We start from the raw sequence: 17,337 nt of genomic DNA on the forward strand, positions 1-17,337 counted from the left end.
GAAAAAAATCATGCATATATATGTGTGTCTGCGTGTGTTTGTTTCTCTCTCTGTCTCTGTACATACACACGAACACACACACACACACACACACACACACACACACATGTGTCCAAAGATGGCTTCCCTGGCCGAAACTTCGAAATCACTCAGTGATATTCTTGTGTAAGTAAAATAAATTTGTGCTCTGCAACAGCATAGAGTAAACCTACAGATCAATGTAAAATTGTCTTTATTGTAACTAAACAAACATTAATGTGTGTGTGTGTGAGTATATATATATATATATATATATATATATATATATATATATATATATATATATGTATGTATGTATGCATGTATGTATGTATGTATGTATGTATGTGTATATATATATATATATATATATTTCATTTCATTTCAAAGTTACAGCTCAGAGCTGCGGCCATGCTGATGCACCACCGTGATAAAAAAGACTTTCCCAATATATATATATATATATATATATATATATATATATATATATGCAGCGGTTTGACAAAATAATGGAAAAACCTTCAAATTTCAAACAAATTTATTTTAATATGGGGTAGGACCGCCTTTGGCAGTAATTACAGTTTGAATTCTAAGAGGCATGGACTCATACAAAGTTATCTATCTATCTATCTATCTATCTATCTATCTATCTATCTATCTAAACAAACAAATTTATACTAAGTATACTATAATAGGAATACATCCACTGCATTTCCGAAATATTTAAGTACTCAAGAGCCTGTCTGCTTGTGGATGCACATGGGCATCGAAGAAACTGAAGCCTAGAGATTGTCGGAGCACGTCTATTTTAACATAATACTGAAGGCATTGCTAGTCATTGCATTACTTAGAGAGCTATGGCTATTTCAGTTTTCCTTTTCAGGATAATGTTAAACTGTGATATACTCATTATTTGATATCACGATTCTCCGACTAACTCATGTGATCTATTTCGACACGTAATAGCTATTTATCATGGTAATTTCCGGAATCCAGTGAAACTGGTGAAGGTCTCAATCGATAACAATAGATGTAAAATCTAGGTGTTTAATTGATTTAAAAATGAAATTACCTAAGTTTTGGACCAAGTACCACTGATGAAAAGTGATTTATTACCGTATTTAATTGTAGGATGCCTTTTTTTAATAAAAACAGTCTACAAAGTTATTCCGGGTTCTATATGCAAAGTTGGTTTTTTAATGCTCTAAAAAACATTTGTTAAATGTTCACAATTCTAATAAGAGTTGCATCTTACTAGATGCACACCACTTACCCGCTCGTTTTTATGCCATTAAATACAATAGTTCTCGATGCTAGTGAAAATACCGATATCGTTGAATAGTACAGCCAATGAATTGATATGGAAGTCATACGATTGAATTCGAATGCACTATTCTCTGTTGAAGTATCTTAATTTGAAGCGTCAAATGTGAGTCTTTCTCTCAGCAACGAAAATTAATGACTCATACAAGCTCGTATATCTAGTATCTATTTATATTGCTGTGAGGTGCGTGAGTGAAAAATGTGCTTTTTGGCCTTGAACATAGCCACAATATATGAAATGCTGGTAATTCTTGTCTCTTTCCAGCTTTCAGCTTATTCAATATGGCGTGGGAAGATAGAAATATTTTTCATTATTGCTTTGTTAAAAGCGTTGAACAAAACACCTGGCAGTATTTGTTCCAACTTTACATTCTCAGTTGCAATCCTGTCAAGGTCAATTTTGTCTTTCATTCCTTCAGGGTTGATAAAATAAAGTACAGGTCAAGTACTTGGGGAAATTGCTTAAGCCTCTTTCCCTCAAAATTGCTAGCCCCATCACACACACAAAAAAAAAAAGAAAGATAAATTGATGGTTCCTCAAAATTGCTGGCTCTTCACAATTGCTGGCCCCTCACAATTGCTGGCCTTGTACCTACATCAGAAGCAATTATTTTTACTTTGGTTAATTTACGAACTCTTGTGCTTAGAAATTTCCATTTCAAATCCAATCTGTAATCACTTTATACCCATCTTTAGTACTGCATGTTACTTCAGTCAGTTAGACTCCCCACTTGCATATTTGTGACTTCTTGTCGGTGTAAAAGCTAGCAGAATCATTAGAACGCAAAACATAATATCTTGTCGTGCTTGTTTCGGTTCTTTACATTCTGGGTTCAAATTTCTTTGTGAAATATTAACTTTACTTTCAGCCTTTGGGCGTCGGGTCAATAATAATACAGCACCAGTTAACATGACATGATCAACTGCTCCTTCATCTTAACTAATGTTATTAACAGAACCCTAATATTTTAAAATGATGTTTCTATTGCTTTTCTCATCAATTTTGTTTAACTATATAATGGAATGTTTGAGTGTGTTCGACTCACAATTCTCGCTAAAATATATTTTTAATGAATATTAATTTAATTCGGAAGTTTCTCGTAGTTTAGAAATATGACAGTATAGAAAAAGGATATTACTAATGAGACATGTCATCTGTTTTACACAATTAAGGTTTATTTAATCAGTATAGCCGCCAGAGGAAGCTCCTTGCAATTACTTCGATCAAACTGAATGACAATCTTCGTTGAGCACTTGGTTTAAGAAAGGATTAAATAAATATTAGTTTCATCTTGACTGATTCAACAGGTATCTATATTTTCTGGAAGAAGATAGGTGAATTTTAAGATATATATCTACTTTTCTAAATAATTAGTACTCTAAAGAAAATTGGTATAGAAATCGGTATAGAAAATGATTCAGTTTGACAAAGAACGTACTTGTCAGCTTTGAACAGAATATGGGTAGATATTTCGGAGATGTACTTTTCTGTCAAGTGATATGATCACATACCATTTGTTGAAAGTAAACCATTTACCATGTAGAAGACACATTCTAACCATTCAAGACCACAAAAAGAACTTCACGTAATAACTTCACCAGAATTGAAATTAACAGTTTTTTGTATATTTCTGAATGGCAAGTATGTCTTCCACGTTGTGTTTCAGTAAATATGGAATTCACAATTTCAAATTTGTACGGAAGGACTTTAAGGGGGTCATATTGTACCATCCATCGTCATATTGTAACATTCACCCATCCATCCATCGTCTTTGCTCAGTATTCCTGCTAGGGTCGTTGAGGTAGAGTCCTCAGGTACCTCTTCCAAATGTCCTATCAGAAGCAATCGTCATTAAGATATCCGGCTGGATTCCAAGCGTGAACCTACCTCTAAATCTCCAATAAATAATTAACTAAATTCATAGCTAAAATAGTTTCGCAATATAGGACATATTCCTAGTGAAAGAAATAAAATGACTTAGTGTTAATGTATATCTTAAGGAGATTAATGGAGAAGTAAGTTATGTAAATGGCAAACTTTTTCCTCTCCCAAAACAACAGCATCTCTGTTTTGCCTTACTTTTTATCAATGCTTTATTCATTTTCTCTATGGTTAATTCACCCCTCCTTGCACGACTTTATGATCTACATTTTCTTTCTTTTGTATTCATTTTCTCTGTTCTGTATTTCTTTTTCTGTGCTCCATTAGGTTTTAATTTCTTTATGACACGAATACTTTATATATAAAGAGTGGGAAAATTGAGGCGTTGTAATATTAACAACTAGTCGAAGGTCGTTAATGTTCTCAGAGCAATAAATAATCTATCTAGAACAGAAAATACTAAGTACCACCCAGCGAAGCAGCTTCTACGTCGTCACTCGACCTGCTAGATATAGCAACCAAATTTTTGCAAAACACTTTGTTGTTTTTAAAAGGAAGAATACGCTAGATAAAGGAATATATCACGGACAAAAGAAATAGAACTAGAAATTTAATTAGTATTCAGAAACATGAATGGTGGGTGAAGTAAACTAACAGGTATATTTAAAGATACGATGCAACTGACTGTGTTTAACCATAGAACCATAGAGTGTTTAACCATAGAATTGTTAGATCAGAACTGAGTTGGGGCTAAACAACATCAATGACAACAATATCAATAGCATATGTTTTTGTTGTTGGCACTCCGTCGCTTACGACGACGAGGGTTCCAGTTGATCCGTTCAACGGAACAGCCTGCTCGTGAAATTAACGGGCAAGTGGCTGAGCACTCCACAGACACGTATACCCTTAACGTAGTTCTCGGGGATATTCAGCGTGACACAGAGCGACAAGGCTGACCCTTTGGATTACAGGCACAACAGAAACAGGAAGTAAGAGTGAGAGAAAGTTGTGGTGGAAGAGTACGGCAGGGTTCGCCACCATCCCCTGCCGGAGTCTCGTGGAGCTTTTAGGTATTTTTGCTCAATAAACACTCACAACGCCCGGTCTGAGAATCGAAACCGCGATCCTATGACCGCGAGTCCGCTGCCCTAATCACTGGGCCATTGCGCCTCCACATCAATAGCATAACGTTGATTTGAAATTTGGGATAAGAGAGGATAAGTGGATTAGATCGACGCCAATATTCAACTGGTACATATTTTATAGACCCCAAGAGGATGAAAGGCAAAGTCGACGCCGGCAGAATTTGAACTCAGAATGTAAAGACGGACGGCCGCTAAACATTTTGCCCGACGTGCATACGATTCTGCCACCTCGCCGCTTTACAACAGCATAACAATGAGCTCTCAAATTGTCAGCCATTTTAAGAGGTAGGAGACAATCGATTACCTGGCTGGTATGTAATTTCATTAACCACAGAGGAATAAAAGATAATGTTGACATCGGGGTGAATTGAAGTAAAAATTTAAGGAGTAAATACTACAAGGCAGTTTGTCCGACGCTCTACTGATTATATCAATTGTTCATTACGTCTGCTGGAAACAAATAACATAGAGTGACATAATTACAATCGCATGTGTCACATTGCTGTCACTGTTTACAACGGCGAGAATAATTTGTTGACATGATCGCATATAAATAGAATTAATAAAAACGCATTCAGGAGACAAGAGACTGATTGTCAATACTCCTGCTCCTTGCATGTCAGTTTTTCAACTCAACTCTCTTTAACATTCATAGTATGTGTAAGCTAGTGATTTTATATTATTTAAAATAGAACAGTAAAACTTCAGGTTTACTTCAAAGAAAGGAGAAACTAGATTTTACGGTGCTTTTCCATACCTGGAGCACTTTGCTCATGTTGTTGGCACTCCGTCGCTTACGACGTCGAGGGTTCTAGTTGATCCGATCAATGGAAAAGCCAGCTCGTGAAATTAACGTGCAAGTGGCTGAGCACTCCGCAGACACGTGTACCCTTAACGTAGTTCTCGGGGTATATTCAGCGTGACACAGAGTGTGACAAGGCTGGCCCTTTGAATTACAGGCACAACAGAAACAGGAAGTAAGAGTGAGAGAAAGTTGTGGTGAAAGAGTGCAGCAGGGTTCACCACCATCCCCTGCCGGAGCCTCGTGGAGCTTTAGATATTTTCGTTCAATAAACACTCACAACGCCCGGTCTGGGAATCAAAACCGCGATCCTATGACCGAGAGTCCGCTGCCCTAACCACTGGGCCATTGCGCCTCCACTCTTTACTCATATAGAATGCAAAAGTACTTAGATTTTAAAGAAAAGTAGTTTACTATACATTGGACTCGTACCACTTTTCACCACCCTGAATAAGACGACTTTAGTCTTGTTCAAGACAGGTGACATTGCCTGATAACCTAGTACATATTCCCTACAGCTAGGTGCAATAGATATTAATTGTTCTGCATGGGAGAAAACCGAAGTTTGTTTTAACTCACAATGTATTTCGTAATAGTCATTTTTTTTGCCAAATAAACACACGCACATGTTTTCTTAACTCGTTTATTACTGTTCTTATTTCATTATTTTAACTCATGTCCATTGTCCTGAAATCTTTCGTCACACATCTGTGATCTCTTCAGTGACGCTTTTCTTTTTCGTATGTATTCTTGCTCCACTTACTCCATTTTGTTCTTCTAAGGTGTGTATCCTTATGTGCACATGCGGTTATGTACTTGTTTGTTTGTTTGTGTGTGTGTGTGTGTATGTGTGTGTGTGTGTGTGTGTGTGTGTGTGTGTGTGTGTGTGTGTGTGTGTGTGTGTGTGTGTGTGAGTGTGTGTGTCATAGTTTTTAGCAGCGGCGTGGCCTTCCCCTCAGCAGCCCCATCCTTTCAGCCCATTGTGATGCAGCTGTACTAAGACCCGAAAATATGGTGTAGTTCCTGTAATGTGTTTGCCCACAGTGTTGTCATCGTGGTAGTTGCTGTTGTTATTGCGATCGTTGTCACCACCCCTGCTGCTGTCGTTGTTAGTCGTGTTGTTGACATTGTTGTGACCGTTTATGAAATTTCTTGTGTGTGTTTCTGTGTGTGTACGGGTTTGCTTCGTATGTTGTATGTATCCATGCCCATTATATAGATTTATTTATTTATTCTATCTATCTCTATATCTTATATTTATCCCAAGTATGTGACAAGTATATTTATATATTTGTTTATGTATCTATATATGTATTTATTTATTTATTTATCCATCTATCTCTATTTCTCATAAGTATCACAGGTAAATGCATATATGTCTGTTGTGTGTGTATTACCCTGTATATTTCGGTATATCATTTACGAATGTTTTCTTTGTTTTTCCTCTGTATTCTCATCCCTTCTCTCTTAATTATGTGGTGCGGTGTCTTGGTGGGTGTTACTGTTCAATTCCTGTTTTCTATTGAGGCGCGGTCTGTCTACTGCTATGTTTATAGCCTCTGTGATCTGTCTAAGTGCTGTGTCAGTTCTAAGTGCCGATAATAACTTAACCTCTATGCTACTAATCAAGCCTGCATGTTCTGCCTGGGCATGTTGTTAGAGCACTGACGAGCTTTTCCCTTCTTTGATCTCTCGCCAATGTTCACCTATACACTCACCTATCCTGCGTTCAGTCTCTTCAATGTAGGTAGTTGTCATGTGTCTGCACCGTCCTTCAGTACATCGATGTATTTATTTATTGAACCTATCACTAGTGTACTCTACGTGTTACTGGAAGTTTATAACCAAATCTAACCAAATCACTAAATTGAAAGCAGTCAAAAAGCTAAAATGATTAGTACACCCTTGTAAATGTAACCAATCCTTTTGATGTTTCATGAACCGACTTATCGGTCTATAGACACTTCATTTTGTTGATTTTCTCTCTTATGAAGAATCTATGAAAAATACAATGTTTACAATTGGTGAATGATGATGCATGAAGTGAAATTTTTGCAGCGGAGAAGTTGAAATTAAGCAACGCTTAAATATTCCTTTTCGGTGCTTGAAAATGTTAAGTTAATGCACAAAATACCTAAAGTGAATACATCAAAGGAGGTATACTACGATTTAGTTGAAATATATTCAGACTGAACTGCAGAAAAAGAATTTTATATATAAAATTTAGAGCAAATATCAAGTGAAATATAAGCTCTGTTTTGTAGTAGGGTATGAGTCAAACGTAGTGGTTTGTATCTCACACCAACGGGGAGTGTTAAAGGTTACAATTTAAGAAAACATTCCACAGAGAGAGGAGAAATTACTGTGTGTGAGAGAGAAAGAGAGAGAGAGAGGGGGAGAGAGAGAAAAGAGAGAGAGAGATGGGGAGAGAGAGAAACGAGAGAGAGAGAGAGAGAGAGAAACGAGAGAGAGAGAGAGAGAGAGAGAGAGAGAGAGAGAGAGAGAGAGAGAGAGAGAGAGAAACGAGAGACGAAATAAAACCAATGGAAATGTAGGACAGCAACAAAGAAAAAAATCTCAGACACAAAATACTGCAAAGAAAGAATACACTTGAAATATATTTGAGTAAAATAATTACCTAAAGATATTGAAATTTAACTGAATGCTTGGAAGTATCTATCAGTAGGTGTGTTCTGCCTCTATGGCAAATTATAATGAATTAAAGTAGGTTTGTTATCGTATGTACGTCGATACATGATAATATTTGTTAACTTATCAGTTAAAAATATAAATAATATAATCCTAATCTGGACCGAGCTGGTCCATTTTATGCATTCGTAATTTTACCTGAGTTAAATGGACAAATGAGTTAATTGCATTGACAATTCAGCAGAGATGATTCTTTTAACTTTAATTAAAAAATTCAAGATTATCAAAGAATATATCTGTTCACAGTTGTAATTATACATAACAACAAACATTGGTTTTATATTTTGGCACAAATGCAGCAAGTTCGTGGGAGGGAGCAAGTCAATTACGTCGACCCCAGTGCTGTACCTATTTTATCGACTCCGAAGGGATAAAAAGCAAAGTCCTAAACGCCAAAATTTGAACTCTGAACGTAAAGACGGACGAAATCCCGCTAAGCATTTTGCCCGGTGTGATAACGATTCTGCCCGGCTTACTGCGTTCAATTCACATATATGTATGTGTGTGTGTGTGTGTGTGTGTGTGTGTGTGTGTATCGGTGCGAATGGTTTTGTTATACAGTGCCGTGATTTACAATTCTGTAAATAATTATAAAGGTACTTATATAACATTAAAGCCTATGGTGTTCAACGTGCAACGACTAAGGAAATTAGTCTTATAAAGGGGTAACGGTAACACATTTAGTTGCGTTAAAAAAGGGATGTGAGTTCGTGTCCCAAACGGATAGAAAGCCTTCTTGTTTCTGTCGAGGGCTTTTAGTCAGTTTTAATCAGTCCAGATCCACAAAATTCTGACTCAGAGAGTGTTATGTTAAGTTTAGATATTTCTGACTGGAAGCAAGCCGTAAAAGTTATTTTTCAATCCTTTTAACACTTGTGCTATCATATTTCAGTTAAAAAATCTTTATTTGAGAAATATTATTTAAAATATGAATTTAGGAAAATAACCGTGTTAGTATCAAGCTGGCTCTTGGAACTCAAATTAACACGAAAATTTATTGGAAGATTTTAATTTGGATCACCTCAATACGGAAATTTGATATCTAAACGGTTAAATTACATGCAGCATAACTGAGACGATGATTTGTCAGTTTTAGTTGTCTTAGTTATATATACCGCGACCAAAATGATGTTTGATGTAGCATCATAGACTTCTAACGCGATCTAATAATTTTTACGTCTTCAGGACGTTTTTAATGGTACCCAAACAAAAGCTGTTAGTTTAGTTTGTTCCAGTCTTTATTTGTCAGTATCAGCCACTTCTTTCGTGTCACATATCACAGTGATCAGGTTTAGACAATTCCAAGCGACGTAGCCAAATTATGAGAGATTTAACCACTTCTAGGACTGCACAATGTAAACCATGATGCTTAATTTTAATCCCTTCTAGAAGTATGGCAACCATATTTATTATCTTTTTTGTCAAATTTCTTCCATCATATGCTACGATGACTAGTTTAATCATTTCCAACATACTCAAAACATAGAAGTCAGTTTTAATCACTTTATACTCGACCCAAATCATGAGGTTTTGTGGTACATTTATTACTATCCAAACCATGTTGGTTATCTTTATTCACTTTTAGCACCATACAATCTATGATGGTCAGTTTGCAATACTTTCGACACAACCTAGACTCTGACGGTTAGTCTTAATTACTCTATCACGGCCCCAAACCCGAAGAGAACTGTGTAATATCTCTGATATAATTCAAATAATGATATTCAGTTCTAGTTATGTATTATGAGCCAAATCATGATGCTCATATCGAGACACTTTTAAGACATCTAAAATGATGTCGGTTACTTTAAATCATAGCTAAGACATCCAAAAGTATGATTCATCAGTTATAATCACTTCTCAAACAACCCAAACTATTAATGTTCCTTTTATAGTGGTATACTTCCCAACAAATGGAGGATGTTTCGCTTGATATTTCTATTGGGTTATCCCATGAATAATGTGGTTGATTTTTTTTATACTTCTTTTATATTTCAGAATTAAAAGATAAACAAAGTTTTTTTTATCTAAAATATACTCCTTTTCATTTTTTACAATGCCCTTCCATCTATCTGGTAGCCTTGCATGGCTCTTATTCCAAAATTCACTTGTCTTTGACGAAAAACATTCCTTCAGTACTGTTCTGACCTCATCTACGGAATTCATACTTTTTCCGTCTAAGTGATTTTGAAGACTGCGGAATAAATGATAATCAGATGGGGCAATGCCAAGCGAATATGGTGGGTGGGACATCGTTTCCCATTCAAACTGCACCAGCCTTTGGAATGTCATCCTCGCTGTATGAGACCGAGCATTATCCTGATGGAAGAACACCTTTCGTCTTGAAACCAAAGATGGTCGTTTTTCTTCTAGCGCTGACGTATGTCGCTCAGGCTGCTCGCAGTAGATATCCCTTGTTATTGTTTGGTTTAGGTGTAGAAGTTCAAAGTGCACTAAACCTTTCATATCCCATCAAACAGATAACACCTTACGTAGGTGAAGACCTTATTTAGCCAAGAATGCCGGTGTTTCTCTTTTCTTACCCATTGTCTTCGTCACCATTTATTGGCTTTGTGCAAAACTTTGAAACTCTTCTTAAAGTATTTATATGCACACACACACACGATATACATACATATATTCTTCCTTCTCCTATTCTCCTTCTAATTATTATTGTTATTATTATTATTATTATTATTATTATTATTATTATTATTATTAATAAGGTGCCGAGGTGGCAGAATCGTTAGCACACTGGGCAAAATGCTAGGCGGTATTTCGTCGGCCGCAACGTTTTGAGTTCAAATTCCACCGAGGTCGACTTTGCCTTTCTTCCTTTCGGGGTCAATAAATTCAATTCCACTGAAACACGGGGTTCGATGTAATCGGCTAGTTTCCTACCCCCCCCCCCCAAAAAAAATAGGCATTGTGCCTATAATAGAAAGGATTATTATTATTAAGGCGGTAAGCAGGCAGAATCCCTAGCACACCGAGCGAAATGCCGCAACGTTCTGCCGTAACGGTCTGCCGTAGCGGTCTGCTACAACGTTCTGCCGCAACGTTTTCATAAGGGTATAACAGGCACATGCATCAGAACCATATGTGCGTGACATGCTGATCTCATATCAAAATAAACAGCGCATGGCCTTTCAGATGGGACCCAGTTAGAATTTTCTGCAAGTTGTGTAGCCCATCCCGCTCAAAAGGTACCCGAATAAAGGTTGTTTACGGTTGTTGAATGAAACACCCATGTTTCAAAATGTGAATTATCCAAACCCCAAAGAATTCCTCTCAACACATGGCTATGATGGTCCCCCACTACTTCTGCTCATGATCAGAGATGCACACACCGTGCTCAACTGGTTAATGTCAAACAACTGACAAGCAAATCTGTGGTATTAAGCAGAATATTTGCTGTAGCCCATTTTTTATACCAAGACAAAACAATGTACATAACACTTCGAAACGGTTAAGATCAAAAGCCATGAGAGCTACTGCCTGGTACTGCATCAGGGCATTTATTATTATTATTATTATTATTATTATTATTATTATTATTATTATTATTATTATTATTATTATTAGTAGTAGTAGTAGTAGTAGTAGTAGTAGTAGTAGTAGTAGTAGTAGTAGTAGTAGTAGTAGTAGTAGTAGTAGTAGTAGTAGTAGTAGTAGTAGTAGTAGTAGTAGTAGTAGTAGTAGTAGTAGTAGTAGTAGTAGTAGTAGTAGTAGTAGTAGTAGTAGTAGTAGTAGTAGTAGTAGTATCATCATCATTACGTATTTGTATCATATCCGAAAGGGTGTTGGTACAATCCGTAGAAAATTTCTGACAAGAGTCGTCCTGACAAGAACACTTTTGTTTATGATCCTCTTTCTATGTAGCTACTTAGTCAGTAGCAGTAGGATTGTTCATATGCTTACTTTTTCTCACAGATATATATAATGAACAACAAACTTCCCATCTGATTTCACATAGCATTTTTAAAAATCCATTTAACAATGCCGAGGTTACTTCCAAAATAAAACCTGTTTTTTTTTTTTTTTATCCTTTTATGTATTTTTAACTTTTTCTTATTATCCCACGAAGGAGCAGAAATTACTTTGCGATGAGTTTATCAGACGTAGTCTGAATTAATACCCTGACCAAAAAAATTAACAATAGTAGAAAGAAAGCAATAAAATAAAATATACTGGAAATAATATAGATTCCGAATCTACCATCCGGTTGAGTATTTCTGACATATCTTTTTTATGTTCAAAAGCTCTCTGTCGAACAATAAATTCTCATTTCACCAATGAAAATTCAGTTCTTTAAAAAAAAAAAAAAAACACGTCTTTCATTTATGTGCTTTCCTTTATATAATTTTCATCAATTTTTTTCAAAATTTTCCCTCTTATTTAGCATCAAACCAGTCTTATCAAACAGACATGTTGAAATGCGTTCCAGTGAGAATTTCAGTCTTTTTGTATATTCAACCCACTCCAATGTGTATTTTATTAAGAAGTTACGGTTCAATTTGCAGGAATTTTGGCTATTATTTCTAGCAAGTACCCCAACTTAGTAAAATCTTACACGTTGGCTTGTTCTGGTATTTCTAGAAGGCCGTGCTACTACGCAGAATGTGCTTCGTTACATCGTTCAAAATTTGTTTTATTTTGCCGTTTATCCTTTTAGAAAATGTCCACTCGTGAACCTAGATAATTGATCTTGTAAACACGTTCACCGCTTGGCAATATTTGTTGTTAAATCTGACAATGAAGCTTTAGTTTTCCGAGCCCATTCTTAACTTATCTACTAGAAAGGCGCTTTCAGTAATCGGTACACACTGAGCACTATATAACTCATTTTCTTATAGGGTTTCTACATTATCCGCAGATTTACTGAACCGTTTATTACACATTTCCTTTTCTATGGAATCAGAGGAAGCTGTATTCGTTAGTATAATTGATTCAGTAGCATATTAGCATATGGTAGAATATAGATTACATTGCTTTTTTTCACTACATATTTGGAGGGCGTCAAGTGATTTCAAATTCACTTTCTAGCTAGGTATGAAGAGACAGTTTATGTGAGAAACATAGATGGTAATTGTAGCATTGCTACTATTCCAGGGAATTATTTTTGACGTAAGATAAGTACGAGAAATTTACTAAAATATCTCTGTAAAATACTGTACTTACGAATGTATTTAAAACTAGTACAGCGAGCTATTGAAACCTCCAATGTGTGTAGAATGTACAAGAATGATGTGCAGGGGAGACCGGGTCTAGTTGCTATATTTTTTCATTTTTTTAAAACTTTGGCACCCACATGAATGAACACAGCTGAAGTTTCTTTTCAAATCTAATAAGTAAAACATCTCTATTTATTGTTATCACCAGCAAATGAGCAGAAATTACATAACATTAATTAGACAGGCTCTAATTAATGAGATGGTGTCAGCTGTAACAATTTTCCCCGTTGTGACACTTGCTGGGGTACTTTGTTACAACTGTCGATAACTCGGAATTATGTTAACAAACAAGTTTTAAATGAATACGTCTCCTGCTTTTTGCGTCTAGAAAGTATTATTTTAATTAATTAACTGTGCTTTGAACCACCTCATATTCTAACTGTGATACTGAGAGTCCTCATCAGCCAATTTCCCCATTGCTACATGTGCCATCTAGTCGAAATCGTCACCCATTAACTTCACACCTCGTAGATCACACAGAAAGTCTTGCCCTCCATCGGAACAGTCAGTGTGTGCCCAGTCTTTACAGATCTTGCATTACACCCATTCTTCACCTGGAAAGGAATTGGAATACCAATCTGAGCAGACAAGGCATTTCCAATCGGCGACTTGCTTGCTGCGAAGCTGTTTCCCTTTGCCTTTACCTGTTTTAGTTGACTTTCCCTTCCCCTTTGTTGCCTTTTCTGTACCAGTTGCCTTCTTTGGTTTGGATTTCCGTTCGTTTATTTCATCCACTATGTGCTGTTCTACGGCGACATCCCATAATGATTTCTTTTCATCCACAACTTTCCTGGCGGCTCTTTCCATGACACGAGGAGGGGCATCCCCTCTTGTAGTCTTCCTTTTGTAATTTCTAGACATGGTATGTTAAACTAAAATAGAAAGAGTAAGTTGTTACATGCCTGGGGTAAGTTGATACATTGTAACAATTTCTTATTTTTAATGTCCAGTAATCCCCTTAAACCCTACTTTGACCAAGACACACTTTTGTCAATGGCCGGGTTTATTTGGTCGTGATTTGGTAGTAGATGCTGGTGAAGTATATGACAGTTTAAAGCAGCAGGATTATCGCTCAGTTGATAAAAACACTATCCGTTTTGTGTACACCTAATATCCGTGGTTTTATTTCCCTTAACTTTTATTTTCAGTCTGTTGACTGAAACAAGAAAAGTTAAAGAATAATCAACGTGCAAGAGTCTGACTAATTCAGAGATGCCATTACAACCCAATGAGATATGAAACTTGTTACACCGCTGAGATGACTCCTTGTTAAGGAACACAACTCTAACACAAACATTACATATACTATCAGCACACTACCACCGCTTAACAGATTGGCTATTGGCTAAATATTTACAAATGACTATTGACTAAAATTGTAGAGACACGATAAGTTATTTCCAGATAATTTATACGTAACTACAAGTCACACACACACACACACACACACACACACACACACACACACACACACACACACACACACACACACACACACACACACACACACACACACACACACACACACACACACACACACACACACACACACACACACACACACACACACACACACACACACACACACACACACACACACACACACACACACACACACACACACTCTCTCTCTCTGTATATATATATATACATATATATGTACACACACACACACACACACACACACACACACACACACACACACACACACACACATACACACATATATATATATATATATATACACACATATATATATATATATATATATATGAATATTTATATATATAAATACATACACATACATTGTGTATGAATGTAAGTATTCTTTTAAGATATATCGTTCACTATGCTATGTTAATTATACGCTGATAGGAGCGGAAATTGGTTCTGTCTTTAATAATATACAGAAAACGTCACTGTATTTCGTGTATTATTTAATTCTTCCCTAATAACAGGCCACAGCAAGTTAGTAGATATTTTTGAGCATCGAACTAATTACCTTAGATTGTTAGTTTTAATGTTCTGTGACTTAGATAAATTTGTTTGCTATTATCGGCGTAGGTAGGCAGTTATTAGTTTCGATTACACCTGTGCTATAGTGTTGTATTCTACTAGGATCTGAAATCGGATCGCAATTTAAGTTTGGAGGGTATATTGACACTAACTTTACAACGCTCACCACAAAAATCGAACGTATCCTGATCCAATATGGTGTCATCCTTATTTGATATTTAACAACAAATTTATAATTAGAACAAACACATTTAGTACTGTATTCGTTACGTCCCTGAGCTATAGTGTTTGTAACCGAAGCGTTGCCATTTTACGTTTTGCAAGAAATACTGGCTACGAAACTGTTTCTCAATATATAAACATTCTCTAGATCAGAGTTCCAATAACATAAGTTCTTATATTTTGCACATATATACATATACTTACACATATACATACATATACACAAACATATATATACATATACATACATATACACACACATATACGAATATACATATATACATACATATACATATATACATACATATACATACATATATATACATACATATACATACATATATATACATACATATACATACATATATATACATATATATACATACATATACATACATATATATACATACATATACATACATATATATACATACATATACATACATATATACATACATACATATACATACATATATACATACATATACATACATATATATATACATATATACATACATATACACAGATATGTATATACATATATACATACGTATACACACATGTATATACATATATACATAAAGTTTTTAAAAAGTTTTAACTTTTTTAAATTTTCCCAAATTTAATTGTTTTCCATACTTACAGTTGAAAAAGTCTCAATGACTGAAATTGGTACTGAAAGGTTTTTTTATAAAATTATTTTAGCATTTTGTACCTTGATTTTTTTTCCATATATACATATACACATATATATATATATATACATACATATACACACACATATAAGGTATAAAACAGAAAAACTCACATAACTCCATAAAATTGTGAGAATGTTAATCTTTTCTTCCTTCGTATTTTCTCAAGCAACTATTACTTGTGCTCTTAAGAAACTTAGACAACTGAAGACTACAAAATAGGAGGCCTTGAGCTCTCGTTTAACGGCTGATATGACAGTGCTGCATTAAACAAAATACTGGAATGAAAATATCTTGTCGCTCTTTATGTGTTGTTGACGTGTCAGCAGTGTATATATTTTCTTTATGTGAGTTTCGAAGCGATTGCAGGCTTGGTTTGAGCTTATCCATCTCCAGGCTACTGCGCAAGGCTGGCTCAACAGAAAATTAATACAAATACCAAGTAAGCCAATTTTCAGTCACATTCAGGAAAAAACATACAGCTTTAAGATACCAGTAAATCACGGCAACTTCAACATATTCACAAACAAATGTTGGAGGCTTGTACGTGCTCCACCGAACTACTAGAAAAGGTAGACAGGTCTCCTCAAATCACACTTTGTCATTTCAAAAGAAATGGTAGATTACATGGAATAATAAGTCATGCATGCTTATTTTAGTGGTGTTGACACCGCCGGATTGGATGGTACTGCCCAGGTGTCGAACCCATAGAGATATCCGTGGGACAGCTGATGATGATGGAGGAGTGTTGGATTGTTGGTATGGCTCTTATTGTATGTGCGGAATAGTTTTATAAGACATCCATTTAGAGTATATATATATATATATATATATATATATATATATATATATATCTTTATATATTATCTGTTTCAGTCTTTGGACTGCGAGCATGCTGGAGCGTCGACTTGAAGGGTTTTAGTGGAAAAATCGACCCTAATACTTATTTTTTAAAGTCTGGTGCTTATTGTATCGTTCTCTTCTGCTGAAAACCAAATTACAGGAACGTAAACAAATCAACACTATGTCAACCTGTTGCGAGTTACAAATAAAAAGGCGCACGGACACACTTATATAGACATGGATTTCGTTTTGTGTTTTAATTTGCTTGTTAGTCTTTTATATAGAATATTTTGTATTTGTTCCAAAACTTTTGCTGTGAGTTCAAATTGAACCGAGGTCAAATTTGTTTTAACTTTTTGAAGTTAATAAAAAATCTCACCCCAACGACTGACTTGACTGATTTCAGCTCTTTGTTTTCTGAATTGAACAACAGCTTCGTTTCGTG

At 35.5% G+C, this 17,337-nt stretch overlaps 1 protein-coding gene and 1 long non-coding RNA gene across 2 annotated transcripts in view; one reads left to right on the forward strand and one right to left on the reverse strand.

Annotated features, from left to right (window-relative positions):
* The window catches only part of LOC128248740 (uncharacterized), a 42,470-nt gene that overhangs the window by 6,532 nt on the left and 18,601 nt on the right, over window positions 1–17,337 (forward strand). The gene's annotated exons all lie outside the window — the stretch shown is intronic.
* On the reverse strand, window positions 11,909–16,891 carry LOC149134222 (uncharacterized). Its single transcript, XR_016243203.1, has 2 exons — window positions 16,163–16,891; window positions 11,909–13,988 (listed from the first exon to the last, which is right to left on the reverse strand). It is a non-coding gene; the product is annotated as an uncharacterized LOC149134222 (long non-coding RNA).

The sequence above is a fragment of the Octopus bimaculoides genome, chromosome 9, assembly GCF_046866305.1.
Source record: "Octopus bimaculoides isolate indiv1 chromosome 9, ASM4686630v1, whole genome shotgun sequence".
Lineage (NCBI taxonomy): Eukaryota > Metazoa > Mollusca > Cephalopoda > Octopoda > Octopodidae > Octopus > Octopus bimaculoides.